This window comes from Podarcis muralis, chromosome 8 (assembly GCF_964188315.1).
Source record: "Podarcis muralis chromosome 8, rPodMur119.hap1.1, whole genome shotgun sequence".
Lineage (NCBI taxonomy): Eukaryota > Metazoa > Chordata > Lepidosauria > Squamata > Lacertidae > Podarcis > Podarcis muralis.
Window position 1 is genome coordinate 21,548,936 of NC_135662.1, and position 19,096 is coordinate 21,568,031.

At 40.2% G+C, this 19,096-nt stretch overlaps 1 protein-coding gene across 2 annotated transcripts in view; it reads right to left on the bottom strand.

Annotated features, from left to right (window-relative positions):
• ZFPM2 (zinc finger protein, FOG family member 2) overlaps positions 1-19,096 on the bottom strand; it is a 321,202-nt gene that overhangs the window by 163,363 nt on the left and 138,743 nt on the right. The gene's annotated exons all lie outside the window — the stretch shown is intronic.

A 19,096-nucleotide genomic window follows, 5' to 3' on the forward strand; every position in this document is an offset into this window, starting at 1 on the left:
CAACTATTGTGAGATGATATTTGTAATGCCAAGACTTTCATCTTGCTCTATCAACATATTGGAAAACCCCATCATACCTTCCTTCCTGGATTTGAATAACAAACCATTACCTTTAATCAAAGAATCATATACTTCAGTGTTGCTTGCTAGACAGACTCCACAAGTAGAGGGGATTGCCTTTCTTGTTCCTTTCTGTTATCTTAATATTGTTAGGACTGCTAGGTGGCCACCCTTTGTTAAGCTGATTGCTTGCTAATAGTTAGAGATGATCGGTTGATGTTTCCTCAATGGGAGCTAATGACTGGCGATATTCTCCTGAAAGGGCAATTTACCTACCGGGTGGAATCTGAGGTTACTGCTCTACACGGAGAGAAGGAGGGTGAAAGAAAGGAATTAGCAGGCTTTGAATTTGGAGATAGAATGACACAGAGAGAAACCTTTTTTGTGGAATCTGCCTGCTCCCAACAAGCTTTGCTTGTATATTTATTTAAAAAAACAACCCAACCAAATATATAAAGTCCATGAATGCTTGTGCAACAAATCTTTCAGATTGTTGTTTTTGCTTTGATAGACTAACACAACTACTCCTGGGGCGAGGGGGGGGGATACAAAAACACAGGAGTTTCCAACGGCTCTCTAACCCAAAGGAAATTAATTGTGAAGGTGCTGCTCCTGGAACTTCTCACTCAAGTAAGGTGGAAGTTCCTAATAATATGGATATTTAAAGTTCCCATCAAACATTATACACCCTGGCAGGAGTCAATTCATTGAAACAGGAAGCAGGACCACAACACCAGCTCTGCCTCTAGCACTTCCTTGCTACTTCTATGCTATGTTGCTGTTTTCCAGATGAAAAGTTAACTTTCCTTTTCCTCCAGTAGTTTGGCGTAATAGTGTTTTGGTGTATGGAACTGTAGCTCTGAACAAATAACCGGATTTTTGAGCTTTGTCATCACCTTCCATGAATCAAACAGCAGTGAACACTGGCTGGAAATCTATTTTATTCCTTTTATTACTTTCTGATCACATGAATCCATAAAAATAAATTATTCTTCTTGGTTAAGGATCTAAAGGAAACTCTGGACTGGTCTGATGCTTTCGTCTGATACTTGGCAATACTTGTTTCTAAAGGGTCGCAGGGGGAAAGCTGGACATTTCCTAGCTGTACTAGGAACTGCAAAGAGAGATAGGCTTTCAGCCAGTTCCTAAATACCCTGAATATCCTACATAACTAAGTATCTGATTGCCCTATCTCAAAACGGATACGGCAGAACTGGAAATGGTACAAACCACTAAAATGATTACAGGATTGGAGTACCTCCCCTCTTGCCTATACGGAAAAGGAAAGCATTTAAGGCTTTTTAAGTCTAGGAGGGACATGATCAAGGTTTTACAAAATTATGAACAGAGTGGCACAAGGAGAGAGAGAAATTTCTCTTTCTTTCTCATGCTATCACACAGCTGAGGATCGCCCATTCAAGCTGACTAGCAGGAGGGTCAGGACTGAGAAAAATGAAAGTACTTCCTTAGAGAACTGATTTATGGACTTCACTACCAAAAGATGTGTCAATTGCCACTACCTTAAAAGGTAAAGGGACCCCTGACAGTTAGGTCCAGTCGTGGCCGAATCTGGGGTTGCGGCGCTCATCTCGCTTTATTGGCTGAGGGAGCCGGAGTACAGCTTCCAGGTCATGTGGCCAGCATGACTAAGCCGCTTCTGGTGAACCAGAGCAGCGCACGGAAACGCCGTTTACCTTCCCGCCGGGAAGTATTTATCTACTTGCACTTCAATGTGCTTTCGAACTGCTAGGTTGGCAGGAGCAGGGACCGAGCAACGAGAGCTCACCCCATCATGGGGATTTGAACCACCGCCCTTCTTATCAGGAAGTCCTAGGGTCTGTGGTTTAACCCAAAGCGCCACCCACGTCCCAGTGCCACTACCTTAGTTGTGTTATTTAAAGAAAGAATGGCTTTGTCAACAGCTGTTCACTGTGATTACTAAATGGACTATATATGCACAAAACCGGTATGTTTCTGAAACCCAGGTGCCAAGGACAAATAAGAAGGGATGGCCACTGTTAGAACAGAATGATGCAGCAGACTGACCCTTTGTCTGATGCAGAAATTCTGATGCACTCAAGACTTGTGTTCCAAAATATATTGAGTTGTGTTTCAAATGCTTCTTCACAGGGATGAATATATGTTCTGAAGGAGAAAACATTTCTCTTTTGGATAAGAGGAAACCACTGTTTAAACTACGGAGCCTCAGTTCTGGTATTTAAAAAAAAGTCATATATTACAGTTGTATATGAGGGGGGAAAGGAACATACCCAACAAGTGAGAGTCAGGGATACCGTGATACACCTGACAATGGTTTTTTTAATTAAGTTTATATTTATTGATATGATACTGCGTACACACACACACACACCAGGAAGTCAGAAGCAAATTCATTCAGTTGGCCCTGGGTTTCACCTGAGAAGGCATCATCCATAAATTAACTCTCTGTGGGAGAACGTGGATGCTCGCTATCCACACCTTCCACTCCACTTCAGGCAATGTTCCTCTGACTAACATGTAATTGTCAGTGAAGCTCTGCTTGAAGCAGCAAGGAGAAGAGTAGGAAAGGTGAGATCAAGTTCCTCTCTAGAGTGGCTCATCTATAGGCTGTGGCTCTGCAGAGTATCCTGCAGTTATCTCAAAATATGAATGAGATCACAGTAGTCTTCCAGATTTTTAAATGCTTCACTATTCAGTCTACTTGCAACTGAAAGGTTTTTTCTGTATTTTTGGTATTGCACACTTTCCACAGGCATCTGGTTGGCCACTCTGAGAACAGGATGCTGGACTAAATGGGCCATTGGCCCGATCTAGCAGGATCTTAGGTTCTTATCCCTCTCTGCTCTCTCTCATGCTCCTTCCTCATTACCTGACTTCCTCACCACTTTGCACTTGGAGAGAGAGACTATTCATAGACTATGCAACAGCTACTTATTTACAGCATTTAAACCCCACAATTCCATTAAAAAATTACCAAGATGGCCAACACAATAATTTAAACCAATATACATACCAGAAACAATACAGCAAGAAGCGATAGAACTTGGTTTAAAATGAATTCAGTTCTTCATACAATTAACTAAAAGTTATGATTATGAAATGTGAATGATGCAAATGTTAGAGAGAACCAGAATGCCAGTAACACTATCAACATGATCATGCATAGGGAAAACAAGTACATGCACCTCAGAAAGGGCAATTCTATTTATAGCCACCATCCTTTCCTCACCATGCTAGCAAGATCCTGAAAACATTAACTAATTAAACAGATTATTCCTATTGTCTTAAATTCATTAATACTGGGATTTAATAAAAGCAAGTGCTTGTAATGGCCACTCAAATATTCATTTCCCTACAAAAAACAAACAAACATAACTTTCCTACTTATCTCCATCTATTTGTCTTCTCAAATGTGTGATTAATTCCAGAGCCCTGAAATCTTTTTGATAATCACTGAGCTTGAATGTATCACCGCTATCAAGCATATGTGGAACAGTGAATGCTACCAGCTGTTAACACAGCAATGTAATGCAGAGCCTTCTGCATACTTGGTATCTTGTCTAAATATAATGCATTCACTGACTTTATCAAACTTTTTCCATTATCAAGTTCAAATGCCACGAAAGATAGAGATTTATATATACCTGGTATCGTGGAATCTCACAGCATTCATGTTGTCAGGGTGCTTAAGCATTTTGCAAGGCTCATCCTTGTGATAATTACACTTAAAGGAGCATCAAGGAAAATGCACAAGGCAAGCTGGAAAAGACAGGGCCTAAAACTGTGCAACAGGCAAGACTAATGGACACAGTTTGGTTTCCAGTCGCAGCTCCCTTTGTTTGATATTGCTCACTGTAGCTCTTGTCAGACATTCGCACCACTTCAGTTAAGCAGCACTGAGTGACACGGTGGAATGCAAACGCATGCAGTGTCTGCTTGTATTATTCAGGTGAAGTGAACCTATAACACAGCTTAACCCTTTGCCTGTAATTGCCTAAATATGAAGGGTAGAATTCAGTGTCATGTTCTTCCTATTGTTCCATTTTCAGAAGCATTTCAGTTTGCCAGGCAGAATAACGCGCGCGCCCCGCCAGGCTCTCCCAATCCCCCCCCCAGAGCCAATTTCATGTGGAACATGAGGGAGGAAAGCAAGGGAAAACCCCATTGCATAGGATGTGCTTAAAAAAATCCTGCCCACTATATCATATCAAAGCCATGTTCATTATTTCCAACCCTTGTTGTGAGAATTCCCCACACCCCAGTTTACATTGGATTAGTTCAGAATATTTATTTTCCCCAAACAAAGGCAGTGTGGCAGCGGCGGCAGCAGCAAAGTGGCAGGTTGAGTCAAGATGACAGGTGGTTAGATAGAAATGACTTAAATTCTTCTCTCAGATTAAAATATGAGTTACAGAAGAACCCATGGAAGCAAAATGTTTGTCTTGTATTTGAAGTGAGCGCTACAAGCTGCCAAAGTTTGTTATTCTGAACCAAGGAATTATAAAGTTCTTGAATTTCTTTCTTGGCAGTTTCCCTGGTTTCTTGAACATTTAGTGTGAATGGCACAGATCATTCACATTTTATGTAGACTTACATAGGAAATCAGTTTGCAAAAATCCCATTTTTGCCCCTTTTGTGGAAAAGTGTATTAGATGAAAGCAACAATTCTAAGCCTTAATGTCCCCTTTTCAGGCCGTTTCACCTCTATTTTCTATAAGTAAGCAATTAAAGAAAAGTTTATATACTACTGTTGGGACAGAAAGCACCCCCAAAGCATGCTATGGACTATATCCACAATGCAAAATTTACAACCCTTTAGTAAAAATAAATCAGTTTAAACCCAAATACTACAGTTTCACTCGGTTTGGAATAGTTAATTAATCTGTCTGGGGGAATTTTTTTTATCGGTGAGGACAAAATTTAATTGGTAGGGCTGAAAATTAGGGGGAACTTTTATTTTCCAATGGGTAGCCATTGGACTGGGTAGCCATTCTGATGTCTTGCATCAGAAACAAGTCTTGTGAAACTTAAAGACTAGCAAATGTAATGTGGCATAAGCTTCTTCTTTTTACTACAGCACATTCATCAAATACATATATCTGACAAGGGGCTCTAGCCCATGAAAGCTTACATCATAATAAATCTGATAGTCTTCAGCAAATGATGGAACTCCTTGTTGGGATTCCTGAGTGTGTCAGTTTCAGTCCTTTGCTGTACAGTACTTGGAAATAAAACAAAAGTATTAAAGGAGACTTTTTCATCTGAAAAGAATGGTAGCTTTTCTTTGTTAAATTGCAACTTATCTTAAAATAACACCAAAATTGAAGCTTTGGTAGTTTGTCTAAATTTAGAAGGTTAATCATCTAAAAGTCAGATGATCAATCACCGAACATTTTTGATCCATTGACAATTAATGTATCTCTCTATACATTTCCTCTAATCATGGCCAGATGGTACAGAAAGTTTGATCTACAGTTATAACATACGTAACTCCTACATTCAGTGAAACTTAAATGTGCTTACATTATTCCCCATTGCACTTGGAGGGAGAATCTTCAGGGATATATTTGTGCTATTTTTGCATAACAGATTAAGTATACCTCTCTGTGGCCCAGTTCCAACACAAATGCCATTTTGTGACTTGGTATAGGAATGATAACACGAATAGTCAGTAGAGATCTCTTCTAACACTCAACAAGTGCTAAATACTAGCATGAATCAAAGAACGCTAGGAATGTTAAGAAGGTACAACTTTGCAGAGATGCCTAGCAATTCATAGAGGTCAAGATGAAAAATGTGTACCCTGTTTTCACTGTTAGTTCTTCAGCAGCAGGTTAAACAAAGGAAGGAGGTATTCATAAGCTGGCCAAGGTTACAGGGTTCATCAGGGTGTACAGTCACTTGCTGTATGTGTGTGGGTAAAACAGCTCTCCTGTTACTGCTCCTTCACACATTAAGGAGATTTCTTACAACAGAAAACATTGCCACAGCTTGAGCAGGAATGTTGACTGTGATGCCACCACCCTTCTCAGAAATGTTTCAGCATCCAACATGTACCCGTGATGTGCTCCTTTCTTTTTTCAGACTCCTAATCATGGCCCAGGTACCTGATAGTGGATGATTGACTAAAGGAATCAAGATTGAGCTTATTCCCTGAGGCAGGCTGTACCACCAGATCAAAGAGCACACATCTGGCATCCTGAAAATGCAATCCAACTGCTTGTACTTCTCCGATCTGAAGCTCAGACACCGGGGGACAATGATGCTTATAAATCAGGACAATGCTTCTCAAAAGAGGTAACACCGAAAGGAAAAGAAGAAAAGGACTCAGGAAAAGATTTTTTTTAAGAAAAGTGGGATCAAATTGTATTCTAAAACAATGTTTTGATTTTATTTCTCCCTCTTTTCACCCCAACAGCATCAAATGGGAAGTGGAAACGGTACAGAATTCTGCATGGTATATTTCTATGAGGAAGTAATTTCCCAAGGACAATGTATGATTAAGGATTGGAAACCTAAGCAAATCACATGAGAGTTATTTCTAGTACAATGCTTTTGTGTGATTGTTAGGCCAGCCATACAATTGCAATGATTATGTAAAGCCCAAGTGGTCCATCACTATGCTCATGTGAAGGCAGCAGTCACAGATTTTCCATTTCGGATCCACTAATACAGCATGCGCAGATGGCAACCAATGATTAGGGCTAAACTACATACAATGCATCATATTACATGTCTTTGGCTGCAAACCTATGCACATTTACTTGGGAGGAAGTTGGTGAAGTTGGTGATTTACTACTGAGAAAAGATGCACATTATTGGGCTGTTTATCTCTTTAACCGGATTGCTGTGATTGAGGGAATGCTGTGATGCAGGTAGTGATCATAAGTCCTTCTGGGATACTGCAATGGGGAAGGAGACATAATTAATGTGAACTGATACTGAAAAAGTCAGTATATATTGTTTTTTTGCTTAAAATGCTTCTACCACACCTCTCAACAAGTCAGTTCCCAAAGTGGCTCACAAAATCAAAACACAAAAAAGCACAACACTAATATTACTAATACCTAAAAACTGGAGCAACTGTGCCACAGCACATAGCTGCAGGAGGACAAAACAAAATGGTTAGGACAGGCCAAGTGCCTGGCTAAACAGGAATGTTTTAACTATTTGCTTGAAAGGCAGAGGGAGCTAATCAGACTTCCTAAGGGAGTTCCACAATATTGGTGCTGCTACTCAGAAGACCCTGTCTACTGTCCCAGCCAGCTGAATCTCTGAATGTAAAAAGACGTAGAAGAAGGCTTCTGATGATGAACACAGTGGGCAGGCAAGTGGTGAAATGGGGAAGAATTTTCAAATTACTGCAGAGAGGGTGCGTCAATGTGTGTGTGCATTTGTGTGTGTTAAATATAAATTGTTCAAAAAATCATTTTGAGCTGAATCCAGTTTCTGAGGAGGGGGGAATCAAATTGGTTTCAACCACTGCTCCCTTTTCCTTTGATCCTAAACCTACCAGTTTCTTGCCCCCACTCCACTGCTGCTCATTATCTCCCCACATTTGCAGAGGGAGAGGAGGTGACCACCACCCGGGGAGCTCAAAGGCAGGGACCTTAGTCTAAACAGAAAGGGACGTTCCTGAGCTTCACTAAAATGCCCAAGATCATAGCAAAAATTTATTCTCTTGAATCAGGAGCTCATTATCAACTTAGAGCCATACAGATAAGGACTTACTATAAGCCCTCCTGCAAAAACATGGTGTGCCTTGAAGCACTATGTTGGATGATTTTGAGTCACACACTGCTTACCTCTTTTGTGTTTTGTTTTGTGGGTATCAAAGAGTATCTTCCATTTTCAGCAATTTTGGTGCTTAGTGCAAACACATTCATACTGGCTGCATTTGCACGTAACACTAAGCAAACTCAGTGCAAACTACCAGAGCTCCTTCCTGTTCCTTCTACCTCAGCATGAGCACACTGCCCAAACCAGGGCTCATGGTTAAGCTCTTTCCTCCTTAACCACAAGATGTAACCAAGGTTGGTTCTTGGCTACAGCTTATGGTTAAGGAGTAGAGAGCTTAACCACGATCCTGGGTAGGGACAATATATAAGTCGAACTTTGGCTTAGCTGCTATGCCGTGGTAAGCCACAGTTTGGTTGAGCCAACCACTGTATTAGTGTTGCTTAACAATATTCTTCTGACTTCATTGCCTCCATAATCCTGGGCTTTATTTTCTCCACATTGCCATTTAAGCCCATGTGATTTCTTGATGACATCACAATGAGAAATCTTATGTGATGGAAGTCTCAGGTTCTCATGAAAAAGACCACGGCGTTACCATGGCCAATCAGACGAATGAGGCCCAGGAATATGAGTGCAGAAAGGAAAGAAACTGGCAATGAAAAGAAATATAAATACCCAGGAAATTAAAGGGGCTTTGAACAGTCAGCATCTGTACTGGAAATGTTTTTAGATGTTTGTATTCTTTTCTCTTTCTGTATTCACCATTCTGACATCCTTTGGAAATAAGGGCAGAATATAATTTATAAATAAATAAAGCACTTGAAACAATGGAAATGTTAGATAATTTGGCTATGTCACATATGCTACTTTTGAAGATAATATTGAAACTAAGAGAATAATCAACACAATGCTAGACTTGCTTTTGATAATCTCTTAATTCCTTTGCTATTTTGGAACAATTGCATGTAGCAACCACAGACTCAATTTAGCCACCTGGACTTAACAGAGAAAGGATGGAGAGAATAAGCTGGCCACTGCTCTGGGACAAGGACTTTTCAATGACATATTCAGAAACTGGGAGGTATCAGGCAGAAGCACCTACATCTTCTCTAGCAAACATTTTGGAGGTGCTTTCTTTTCAGTCTGACAATGGTGATGGTAGAGCAATGAAGCTGGTCAAATTAAAAAATTGGTACATAAATATAAAATGTTATTTGAAGTACGGAAATGTGACACGCTGAAGTATAGAAATGTGACATGATGAAATGGGACAGCTGTTTCATAGAGATGTCTCCCAGGGAACTGATTTAGTTTAATGATAATGATTGGTAATAACTACTGCTTAATTAGGATGGTATTAGCATAAATTCCACTTAATGGGGGTGCTTTTAGTTAGCACCAAGTTATTAAAAGCTTGTTTGAAACAAGGTATTGAATGCGCATGAAATCAGAAGCTCTCTTCTTTCAGTAAGTGGGATGTTACTGTTTAGAGGTATGCATGAGGCACACTGCTAAGGCGAAAAGGCCACATTCAAATATCACTGAGTCAGCCAAAATTAGCTGTCCATGTACAAACAAGGAGCTGAACCAAGCTATGTTTAAAGATATCTGAATTGACTCTCCTTTGAATAAACAAAGGAGCTATGTGTCATTTAATCCTAAATATGTTTATTAAGAAGAAAGTCCTCCTGAGTTCAATGAGACTTACTTCCCAGGATGTGCATCTACTATTGCATTCTTGGGGAAACTGGCCTACAGCAACACAGGGAAAGGGAGCAGCCACCCCAAGCTTAGGAAAATGCAAAACATTTAAAGCAATTTATTTGACTCATCAGACTTTTACAAGCAGCTACAGAAGGAATGGCTTGGTTGATTTGTTACACAATGCGTCAATGTGTTTGGCTGTTAACCAGAAGGTTGGTGGTTTGATTCCACCCAGAGATGGCTGTAAGGCAGGATTCCTGGGGGTTGGACTATGTTACCCTAGGGGTCCCTTCCAACTCTATGATTCTATGATGGCACTACCACTCAGCTGAGAATATGAAGTTGGATAATGACAGATTAATGAAATGCAAACCTCATAAAATATCCCAACAAAACAAAACAAATTCCAATAAATCAGTGCAAAACCATTATCACCTGCCTCCAATATGCCAAAAGCCAGGCCATCTTCTAAAATACATTCATGTTCAGATGCTCATAGTTAGACAACAAGAATGCATTTGTGTGCTCTGAACATGATGGTGCACAGATATGATTGCTGTAGTGACATTCTCAATCAGAAATCATAACACAAGATAAGAAAGAAATTAATCTTTTAAGAATGTTGGTTCAGGTTTGTTTGGGGTTCAGCTATAGATGAGGAAGACATGGATTATGGTGCACTCTTGATGTTATTGCACGCCAATTCCCATCAGCCCCAGCCATTGTTCCTAGAGGTCAAGGATTATGAGAGTAGTAGTCCAGCAACAATATGGAGGATATTGTGTTGGTTACCCCTGCTTGAGAACATCTTTTGTAAAACAGGGGATTGAGTGATATAAGACAGGAGTTCTATTGACTGAGAAAAGTACCCCATATATCATAAACCCACTGCAAAACACAAATTAATGGGTTTTCCCACACTACTACATACCCTCCAACATTTCTCCGATGAAAATAGGAACATCCCATTCCATAATGATAATTTTACTGTTTATACCCCATGCATCTTATTGGGTTGCCCCAGCACTCTGGGCGGCTTCCAACATATATAAAAACATTAAACAAAAACTTCCCTATGCAGGACTGCCTTCAGATAGCTCAGGGGTTGGATAACGCCATACCCTCCAACATTTCTCCAATGAAAACAGGGACATCCTAAGGAAAAGCGGGACATTTCGGGAACAAATCAGAAACCTGGACGGCTTCTCTAAATCAGGGACATCCCTGGAAAATAGGGACACTTGGAGGGTCTGCTACCACTGGGGTACAAAAAGAGAAGAAAGAAGACTCTACAGCCTCTTCTACCTTAACTCTTCTTAGAGTTGGGCACTTTAGTAAGCCTATCCAATAACACAATGGACTGGAAGTCTCTGTTACAAAAACACCAACACAATTTAAAATCACCAGTCACAACAAGCCTAAGTAGGTTTCCGGTAGTTTCAATGGATCCCTCTGGTAAAAAAATGTGACTGGCAAACTCTGAAATTGTAACTGTAACAATTATACAAGTGGCTGGGCCTGTATAGATAGGAGGTTTCTGCCCTGAACTGACACAGCCAAAGATTAGCAAGTGAATAACTTAACTGTATTTTGAACTCCGGCCCCTGAGACAGTCACACAGTACTTTCTAATCAAACTGTTTCATTAGGAAATCTCCTAGAAGTAGCAAACAGCTTTTGCCAGCGAACCTCCAGGATCCTATTAAAAGACTTCTGCTATATCCCATTGGTTGCCTGGCCCCAAACAGCACAGCTTCACTCCCACAGATTCTCGTCCCAGCCATTTTGAATCCTCTTTTTCTTATCAGACTGATACAGACCTGAATCATCCTCTCTTCTTTCTGACAGGGGCAACAACAATAAGGGGGGGTAATGATACAACAACTCATTGTTTCGTTTCACAAAACCCTGCCACAGGGCATAGATTAACACCAAAAAATAGATGACTGCAGCCAAAGAAAAACATTTTTCAGAATGCTTCCACTTGATTAATGAAGTAATGGCACGGACCACTGTTTTACTTTCATCATGTGCTCTACATCCTTTGCCACATCTCCCCTTAGAACTATCTGCTTCAGTCAGGAATCTTTTCACATTTTTTCCTCTTTCATTCCCTTAAAGTTCAAAAGAAGAGACCAATGATTAACATAACTCAGTTGGTATCATACAAATGCTGGAAGGGTAGCTGTGTTAGTCTGTTGTAGCAAAAACAACAGGCAGTCTGGTGGCACCTTCAAGACTAACCAGTTTATTGGTTAGCTGCACAAGCTTTGGTGGGCATCTTCATAAGATGCATGAAGTGCTCAGTTGTAGGTGTGCAGAGGTACCTGTATACATTGAGAAGAAGTATTCTGATGATAAGGAAAAGGGGAAAACACAATTGCTTATGCTTGAGAACGTTTTCATTAAAAAAATAAAATTGCCATGGAAGTTCTTTCTGTAGCAGCATTAGCCAATTTGGTGCCCTCCAGATGTTATGGAACTACAACTCCCATAACTGAGTGACCAGTTTGACTGGAGCTGATGGGAGTTGTTTTGAAACAACATCTGGAAGACAGGCACCATGCCGGATACCCCGGTTTTATATCACGTTTGACAATATATTCTAGAGCAGGGCCAAACATGGCCCTCCAAGTCTATCGGTTCCCTGGAACACGGTTTTGTGCCCTGAGTGTTTTTGCCTTGCTGGAATGTGCCCTTGAACTCCAATAATGTCTCTTGCCTGTCTGGATGGAGGCTAGAGAGGAGTGGGGTGAAGAAACTAATATGCTGTACAAAAGTAGCATTTGCATTTGTTGGCCCGCCCATGTTTGCTTCTGGACTCACCCATCAGTGGCTTGTGGCCCTCAGAAGGGAATGCAGTCCTGGGCTGATAAATGTTCTCTAGTTTTACAAGCTGATATGGAAAACGCATTAGTTCTTATGAAAGACAATGACGATTTTAGCATTATTAGTATTTAAAGAGGTATGACAGTACATGTGTCTGCCTGTGTGTTAAGGAATTAGAACTGGTGAATACTTATAGCTGGATTTATAGCTACCTGTATCTTACAAAACTGAAATGATCTCACACTGTCATGAAAATCCAGAAGGGTACAGTGCCCTTTAAATTCTGCTTTTAATACATATTTTTCCTGTGTATAAAAACTGCAAGGAGCTCAGAACAATGTACAAGGTTCTCTTTCTCTCCCACTCCCACTCCATTTTATCCTCACAACAATGCTGTGAGGTGGGTAAAGCTTAGAGATACCAGCTGGCTCAAAGAAACTTCATGGCTGAGCAGGGATATAAATCCAGTTCTCCCTATCCCTAGGGATGGAGGAATCTGTCAATTTCAGTTCCACTGTCTTTCTCATTATTTTCAATCATGAATTCAGTTCACATTTCAATCATGAAAATTTGTCAGCATTATAACACACATTTATCTTAATGCACATATTTTTGCCTTTTACACACATTTGCAAGCAAAACCCTTGCCGGGGGGGGGGGGGCTTTGGAGAAGTACGAATTTCACAGGTTGGCTGCATTGCATTTGTGTGTGAAGCAAGTGAATTTGCATTAAACTACAAACTGAATTTATCCCACATCCCTGCTCTGTGCCCAGCACTCTAACCACTACAACATTACTCTGGCTCACATGTCGTGTTAGCCCCAGAGCCTAAAATAACCATGACATGCTCTTCATGAAGAATGGCATCCTTATCATCATCAACAACTCTGAAGCACTGTATTTACTGTCTATCCAGTAAATGAAAGCCTATCCAGGAAATGAAAAAAGAAAATAAAAAAGTACCAGGGAATTCCTCCAGATGAAAACTCTCCATTTCAACATGCTCAGAGGTATAATTTGTGAAGAATAAAAGTATTTTATCCCCATTTAGGGAAGTTTTTAATGTTTACAGGCTATTTCATTTTAATATTTTGTTGGAAGCTGCACAGAGTGGCTGGGGAAACTCAGCCAGATGGGCAGGGTATAAATAATATATTATTATTATTATTATTATTATTATTATTATTATTATTATTATTATTATTATTATTATTATTAGCTTTTCTGACAATCAATCAATATAAAAAAATTGACAGTCACTTTCTGCCACTGTTATTATATAAGTGTGACTCTTTACCAATTTATGAATCAGAAACATTTGGCACATCTCCTTCTTAGTTCATCTGCTAGAGCTTCCACCCAATAACCTCATGTTAGCGTACACTGCTTAGGTTAATGGAGTCCAGTCTTTTGGCTAACTGCCTTCACAATTCTTCATTTTTGTTAGCTGAATTTGACCAAGTCTCTGTTGCTGTTGTTGCATTGACAAATGGCACTTCCATCAGTTTATTCAATGTACCCAACCTTTTAGTGTTTTGAGATGTATATTGTTAACATAATTCAAGATAGGAACTTGAAAGATCTAAAAAGTGTTTGACATCTGGCACAGTGACTTAATTAATTATTGTGCTGAATTAATTAGTCCGCTGGCTCCCCTGAGTTTACCACAAGTTTAAACTCAGAATCGTAACACTACTTGAAATATGAACCAGTTTAAAAAGAGTATTCAGTGTGCAGATTTTGAGGCAGAGTAAAAGGGAAGCACAGATGACTTCTCTATAAGAAAAGAATGCCAAATAATTGCCACTGCACTCCTCATCAAACAACAATTAATAACAGCAAACTTCGGGAGATACCAGACCCTGTAGCTCCAATTGCTAAATTTGGATAGATGCAAATGGAAGCTATAAGTATATCATTTTCATCCACCAACTGAAAGGAGAATATACAAGTATACCATGAGAACTGTATCTTCACCTTTGGTTAAGTATTCAGTGGCTCCTTGCAGAATCTACTGGGGTTTGTTCATTTCAACAAGCATGCTTCTCTGCGTCTACTTTTGGGGAATTCATCTAAATCTGTGATTTAAACTATTCAGCTGAATATCCATGTGAGCACAGCCTTACAGCTTACATTTCCCCCTGGCCGCTGAGATACTGCATTTGTGCCTTATATGTGGAAGAGTTTATGGAACAGCTTAAATGGCATCATCATGGTGCTGCTGCTTTTGCAACATGTTGATTGGTGCCATCTATGCATGGCTAACATGAATACATTGTCAGAAGAAGTGTAATGACTAAAACTGGGACAAATATATTTCCCTTCGCACAATCATCAATCCCATACTAAAAGTGTGTGTGTGTGTGGTTATTAATTGACTTTTGGGGTTGGCCAATTCTAATAATTTTGGGTGTCTTAATAGGCGGCTGAAGATCTTCTCTCTTTTCTTTTCTTTTATTTTCTTTTATTTTCTTTTCTTTTCTTTTCTTTTCTTTTCTTTTCTTTCTTTTTCTTAATTAAAAATCTTGCCACCCCTTTGAGCAGTGGCTTGTTTACTCCCAGTCACCCAGCTATGTTCCTAGGATACAATTTCCCTGGAGACACCACAATGTTGAGTATTCTGTCTCAGGAACATGGGCCAGCTGCTAAGTGACCAAGCCACTGCTTGAAGGGGGTTGGGGCAAGTAGTAATAGGCCAAATTCCACCCTCATATTCTAAATTATCATACAGAATGATGGCAACCCATCCTGGCCAAGCTCTACACCCATATAAATAATACAGCTCAAATGCAAGCTGGCTGGAAATTGAACATCATCGTGCCAACTTATAAGAAAGGGGATTTATGGTTATTGTTGCTTTTCTTTTTGTTCCCTTTGTGAATGATGCCATGGCCTTTGGCTAGTGCAATAAAGTTTATGATGATGATAGTCTAGATTATTATAATAATTGTCTATTGAATTGGTACAGCACCCTTCATTCAAGGATCACAGGGCAGTTCACAACATAGAAATACAAAACTAGAACACAAAATACACAATAAAACTAAAACAAACAAATAACCTCTCTCCCACACATTTTAGAATATTTAATCAGCCAAAGGCCTGGTTACAGAGAATCATTTTTGCCTGGCGCCTAAATATATGTAATGAAGGTGCCAGGCGGGTCTGCCTGGGGACAGCATTCCTCCATACAGGCAGGGACTGCAGAAAAGGCTTGTTCCCATGTTGCTACCCTTCTGACCTCTCATGGAGGAGGCACACAAAGAGGAGCCTCACATGATAATTGCAGGGTCCAGGTCAGTTCATATGAGGAGAGGGAGTCCTTACGGTAATGTGGTCCTAAGGTCAAAACCAGAACTTTGAATTGGGCCTCAAAACTAATTGGCAGCCAGTGCAGTCAGGCCAGGATCAGTGTAATATGTTCAAACTATCTTGCCCTAGTGAACAACTTGGCCACCAAATTCTACAGAAGCTGAGGTTTCCAAATCATCTTCAGAGTTAGCCCTCCATAAAACACATTGCAGTAATCTACCCTACAGGTTAGGCAACAGAAGTTAGGCTATCGCTGTCCAGATGGAAATGCAGCTCGACTGATGGAACGCACTCCACTCCCTGAGCCCACCTGAGTTTCAAGGAGCGCAAGGGATCCAAAAGTACCCCAAACTGCATACCTACAAGGGAGTGTAACCCCAACAAGAGCCTGCAATCTCCCAACCACTGACAGTGCCTCAGTCTTACAGGATTGAGCTTCATTTTGTTGGCTCTTATCCAGTCCATTACCAAGACAAGATAAGGGATAAGACTGCTGTGGATAATCTCTGTGTCATGCAAAAAGAAAAAGAAAAAAGGCTGCCCCCTGTCTCTTTCTTAGGACACTTAAGAAATTATTTTATATTTTCATTTTAGCAGTTGCACTTACCTTTATTTATGAGGTGGCTGAGGGGCATGTGTGAAAAAAGTGTCCTCTTCCATGGTAATACAATTATCTCTTGGCAATCTGCAGCCTTCCCAGCCTGCACTTCCTCAAAAATCCATGATGTCCTGGACTGGCCTTTCCTGCAAGGATGGGCAGTAGAGTGCAGACCACCACAGATATGATTTGTAGAATGAAAGAAAGGACACTCACAAACACTCCTTGGCCACCTCAGAAGTCAGGTTAACCAGTGGCGTAGCGGGGGGGGGCGGGGGGGGGCGGCCGCACCGGGCGCAACATCTGGGGGTTAGGGTTAGGGGGCGCAAATCCACGGGTTAGGGGGTGCAAATTACTTGCCTTGCCCCGGGTGCTGACAACCCACGCTACGCCACTGAGGTTAACACACAAAGAACCTGAACCTAATCCAAAAGAACTTCAGTTATATGCCTCCCCAATTTTGAGAATTTTCTAACGCAATTTCATTTCTCTTTTAATTGATGGATAACTACTATTACCCCATTTTTCCTGTATCTTCAGAAATATCAATTATCTGTTTAAATGTCTCTTGGGAAATATCAAAAATAAATGTTTAAAACACCAACCCAACAGAAAACAGAACTGTGTTCCAGGGGGTGGGTGGGTAGAATTTGAATAATTATGTTTTTACATAAATAAGCAACACATTATGCAGTAAACTGTGTTTTAAATATAGGGGTCCCGTTTGTACAAGCTATTGTAAGCAAACAAATTAGATGATATTAGATTATTTAATTTCTGTACCACTTAACAGAATTTTTAATTTTATATACTGCGTAATATAATTTCTCTTTCTTCACCCTCTGTCCTCCTCCAGCTGGAAAGGATGCAGCTCAGAATTTCCAGCAGGGTGAATCTTTAGCTAAGATGGTCTCTGGCCTCTTCAGCAGCCTCAGCTTTTGTAGCTGGAGTCAGCCAGGGCCCCACCCTCCCAGGCCAGGTGGGAAAAGGCCTGTAAGGAAGGGAGCAGGAACGAGCACAATGTCGCCAATATTAAGTTCCATTATGTTCAATGGTAGATTTAAGTATGTATTTAAATCTCCCTCCTATTGATATCTATGGAAGTATAAAATGCTCAGCTTTGATTGGATTGTGACATTCAGAATTTCCATTGTGTAGCAACATTTACTGCACAAAGCAGGGACTGATGCAAAAAAAGATTTAGTGCTTTAAAAGTACTTTAGACGCCCTACATATTTTGATCCATTTTTATAATTATATTTTTTCTAAAAAAGACTAAGCTACAAAATAATGGGAGAAGTCAGAAAGACACCAATGCAAATACATCCAGGACTGTGCCAAAATTTGGCCCACAAATATTTTCAAGGAAAATGCAGGGATGTTGATGTAGAAATTTTCATGAAATATCCCTAGTTTGCCTTTCTTTACACACTGTATACCTGTTTGCAACCATTTAAAACAACAGTAGCTATTACTGATACAAGAACAACAAGAACAACAACAGAAAGTCATAGAAATTCATTCAGTCATGGATTACATGCTAATGCCATATTGTTTCCAACCAGAAGTTGCTATGTGACTGTATCACTAAGACAAATCTGACTGAGGGAAATGCTTTCTCCCTTCATTCTGGATGATCAAACATTTTCATCCCATGATCCAGTCTCAGTTCTCAAAATGAAGAGAGTATATAGGGGAAAGCAAAGTTTTTAATTAACTGTAACCCCCTTCTCATTCTGGTTCAGCCCCAAATAAAACTTTAAAAAACAACACATTCTTAAATCAAGTCACAACGTACTATTCCTAGTCTAACCCCACTGAACAAATACATCACACCATAATATGTTGCCTATGTTGTAATTCCTTTATTATAGTGATAGAAAACTTTCTTTAAAATCTATGTGCCTTTGATTTCACTGGAGTTAATATAGAAAGCAGCACACCCATCAATATGACAAAATAACTGAATAACAGTTATTTCTTTACTTCCAGCTAATATGAGTTGGCAAATTGTTATTAAATTGATGTCTTGCACTATGAATGATTACCATATAGTACTGGAGAAATAAAGTAACATATGTTATTAAGAACAGAAGACATATGGATTATGCCCAGAATAACTTAACTGACAAGAACTCAATGGCTAGAGGACCTTAATGAGTTGAACCTGGAACGTAGACCCACGAATCCATAGGCACCAGCTCCCCAGGCCCCAGGGTGCTCGAGCACTCACAACATTTCTCATGAAGGGGCCAGGCACCCACAAATGGTGGTGGTGGGCGTGCGGGCATGCTGCGGGGGTGGTGGTGTTTGCGACGTCAGCACGCTCCGCGACATCCGTGGCCCTGGCACCTATGGTCACGGGACCAAGTCAGCACACCTATATCTATCTATATATGTGAATACTCAGGCCTCAGAGCCCTCTTAGGTACAGAGGAAAATAGGGCAGGTCACTAAGTTTCTTAGGCCCCTGGACATTTAGTCCTGCTTGGTCAAGTAGGTGTGCCATCTGCATCCTGTGCTTCAGGTTGTAACATCCACCTTAATTCCCTAGTTCCAAATTCAGCAAAAGGCAGCTGAATTCCCATCCCAGGTCTAGCACAGCACCTACCCCCTACTGTTCACACTTTAAGATCATCTGTTGAGGCTAGAGATGGGCAGATCTGTCAGTTTTGGATTCTTTCAATGTTTCTTTTTTCCAATCATAAATAAAAGTCCTCATGAAAATTCATGAGCTTCCTCCCTAATTTATTTTAATATACATGCATGTGTACAATTTTGCCTAATGTACATATTTTTGAAAGCCATTGCCCCTTATATAAAGCATTTCTGTATGTTATTTTGCCCAATATA